At 48.8% G+C, this 3,572-nt stretch overlaps 1 long non-coding RNA gene across 1 annotated transcript; it reads right to left on the reverse strand.

Annotated features, from left to right (window-relative positions):
* Window positions 1-1,261: 1,261 nt before the first annotated feature.
* On the reverse strand, window positions 1,262-2,808 carry LOC119062829 (uncharacterized). The gene is made up of 3 exons (XR_005085058.2): window positions 2,724-2,808; window positions 1,985-2,084; window positions 1,262-1,754 (listed from the first exon to the last, which is right to left on the reverse strand). It is a non-coding gene; the product is annotated as an uncharacterized LOC119062829 (long non-coding RNA).
* Window positions 2,809-3,572: the final 764 nt, after the last annotated feature.

The raw sequence follows: 3,572 nt of genomic DNA on the forward strand, positions 1-3,572 counted from the left end.
CAATTTCAAAGAACCTATGCACCACAATGTTCATAGCAGCACAATTTACAATAGCCAAGAGTTGAAGCAACCTAGGTGCCCATCAGTAAATGAATGGATCCAAAAATTGTGGTACCATATACACCATGGAATTTTATGCAGCAGAGAGAAGAAGGAGCTACTACCTTTTGCAACAACATGGATGGAACTGGAAAGCATTATGCTGAGTGAAATAGGCCAGGCATTGAAGGACAAATACCATATGATCTCACCTTTGACAGGAAGCTAAGAATAAAACAAAACAAGCAAACAGAAATAAAAACAAAGACGCTGAAATAGAGAACAAGTGGGCAGCGACCAGAGGGGGAGAGAGGGAAGGGAACTTAAGGGGAAAAAGGGGGAGGGATTTTGAGGAACAAGTATGAAAGACACAGAGTTGAGGACTGGGGGGGGGGGGAATGGGAGGGAGGGGGGAGACCGGGCGGGGGGGGGGGGGGGGGAAGGGGAAAAAAAATGTACTTGAAAAGTAACTAAATAAAAATAAAAAAAAAAAAAAAAGAAAGAAAATACGCACCGCATCGGGTAAGAATGGTCAGCTTTCCGTTATTACAAAGAGCAAGAGTCCTCTTCTCCTTGGTCCTCTCCTCCTCTACCCACGTCAAGGAAAGTCCAGGGGAAGCAGGCCTCCTTCCCTCCCTCCCACAAGGATGCTGGGTAATGGAACACCCCGTGGACTGTGGGAGGTTCAGATCCTCCACCCTGGGCCTTTTCACTTCCCTCCAACACCAGCAACACCACCCTCCGCTTAAGGCCTCTGCGTGCGCGCCTGCGCCTGGGTCTGGGTCGGCCGGGCCCAGGACCCACAGCGTGCGCGACTCTGGCGTGAGCTCAAACTTTTGCCGCCTAAGGCGGTCCTGGGACAGCTGCACCGCACACTATCTGGTCCCGGGCTTCTCTCCGCCAGGAGCCCGGCATCGGGGAAGTTGCACTCTGCCTTCACCCAGCTGCCAGCAGCAGAGGGAGGAGCAGAGCCCGTTGGAAGTGGGAAATTAAGCAGCCCGCCCGGAACGCACCAGTGAACACCGCCTTCTTCTGCTCTGGAGGCAGCCATCTTCATGGCCCCCAGGCTGCTCACCGTTTCTGGAACTGGCACAGCTGCCTGCCGCGCAGCCTCTTTTCTCTCCTAACTGCAGCGGGGCTTCAGCCAGGTGGAGAACCGGATACGGAGCTCTGCTGCCCTGTTGGCAGCTTTCCGATTCTGAGATTAACTCACAACAGAACGTTAAACAATGAGTTTATTGGGAGACCGAGTTTACATCAATCATAATGTACAGCAGAGACAAACAAAATACCTTTAAAAACCATGTGCAATGAGACTGCTTATTAACTAGGACTTGTGGAAAACTGTAGGGAAAAGAATTGGCAGTCCCTGGGGGGAGGCCCACAGAATGAGTCTGTTCCACGGCATTGGGATATAATCTCAAAGTCATGGGCATAGAGATCTGTCTTGGCTATCTTTCACCTCAGCATAGCATTGTCTGGTCTCTTTGGCCTCATGCATCTTCCACTTGTCCAGGGAGGTACAGTAACTGAACTCATTTAACAACTCCCTGAGGACATGCTCCTTGAAAAGATGCTGCATCCTGGCTTCTGGTACCACTTGATACTGGGACTAGCCAAAGTGAGCCCTGTAGCTGAAAAAAATGCTAGTCTTTGAGCACATGGTTCCTGTGTCTGTGCAGTATGTCAGAGTTCTGCAGGTGGATCTGGAGCATCTGAAAGAAGCAGATTTAAATGCATATCTGATTTCCACTTTCCTTTACAGAGACAGGAATGTTGCCTGTGCCTTTGAGGGAACTCCTGCCCATGAACAACCACTTTCCAGATCATTTTCCTAGGCTGCAGTTCCCACACATTTTGGTGTTGCATCCTATGGGTCTGGATACTCCAGATCCACAGAAAGAAGGTGGGCCTGGCACAGATGCTCTGAAGTAGGGACACTTACCTGCACCAAGGCCTACTTCAGTCAGAGCAAGGACAAATGTAGGGGCTTGACAAACCATTGCACCTGGTCTGTATAGGTTCCCACTGTGGAAGCCATGGCCCTGGGGAGAAGCAGTTGGGCATCAGAGTCAAAGTCTGGAATGCTAATTCAACGCACCATCCCAGGTAAATCTTGTTTTGGAGAGGGCCTCTGTGCATGCCCATGACCAACCAGGAGACAGTGAAACGCTGATCCTGACACCTGTGTGGCTGTCCTTGGAAGAGATAGTCTGGCAATGCAGAAGGTTTATCATGGAGACCCTGTGAGTCTTTTCTTTCCATTGACATTTCTTTTCAAGGTCTATTCACTGCCTACCGCATCCATTCATCACCGGCTCATCTACACTGAAATTATATGTAGGTTGCTGAGCAGGCTCTAGCCACATCTCCTGTTTCGAGCTGGGTGAGAAGGGTTGACTATGGGGAAGGGCAGGCTGAGTGGGAGTGGAGTGTGGAGCGTTTGGGACCATAGGGCAAAACACAGCCCAGCCTTCTTCTGATTGTATGAGGGCAGAGACCCCATCCATCATTCTCTTAATTCTGTCCTCTTTGGAGAGGATCCACCTGAGCTCAGGCCTCCCTTGGGAATCAGATCTATAAGATCTCCTTGCTGACAGAACTTCCTTGCCATTACCAGTGTCCTCTCAACACAGGAGGTCTCTCTTCAGGACCCAATCACCACCCAACTTTTTATCACATACCTTAATGACTGTCCATTGTCGTAATTAGCAAGTTGGGCTTCAGGTGCCCTGAAGATCTTAATTGTATCACAACTAATGGATAAAGGACAAGACCTGAAAAAGATATCTGTTGTGAATGACTTATTCATTGAGTAGAACTGAAGCCCTGGGATATTGTCTGCTTCATTCACTGAGTTATGCTAACTGCCCCTAGTAGGACCTACTTGTACTTGGTACTTCATACAAATTGTCAGTGAAATAAAGTCCAAGCAGAACTATCCCAGCTATCTGAGTGAGCCTGGGAACCCCTTCTACCTCCAGAGATTTCTAATGGCAAAATACCAAAAACAAGTACAAAAATTAGTGAAGAGATTCCTCCAGTATCTTGACAGATTGCTTCCACTTGCTTTTCACAACAAAAATGCCACAGGTCATGATGGGTGAGGCAGGAGAGTTTCCGTGGTGGACAGAACAAAAAATAATTGACACAAACTGCCACAGAACATCCAGAAGGCCTGTCTGCAGAGCCAGGTACCAGTCAAAACCTGCCTGGATTGTCCCCACAGTAGTCCCTGTGAGAGCATTATGTGGTTTGTCTTCTGTCACCCCGCATCACAAAGGAACTATTTGAGGCCCTGTGAGATGTGGTGACATGATTATGGCACACTGGTTTCAGTGGATAAAATCAGAGCTGTTCTGAAAAGGGGGCACTTGCTCATTGGGTTAGCAGACCTTCCCAGAGCACTGGAGCTCAGGAGAAGGATGGGAGCATGGTCATGAAGGCGAGTAGGTGGAGAAATGTTTCCACTCTAAATAATTGGAGTCAGGAATTCTGCCAAATTCTTCAGTGTGCCCAGGGAGGCATTCTGA

The sequence above is a fragment of the Artibeus jamaicensis genome, unplaced genomic scaffold (assembly GCF_021234435.1).
Source record: "Artibeus jamaicensis isolate MK-2021 breed Jamaican fruit bat unplaced genomic scaffold, CSHL_Jam_final contig_473, whole genome shotgun sequence".
In the NCBI taxonomy this organism is placed as follows: domain Eukaryota; kingdom Metazoa; phylum Chordata; class Mammalia; order Chiroptera; family Phyllostomidae; genus Artibeus; species Artibeus jamaicensis.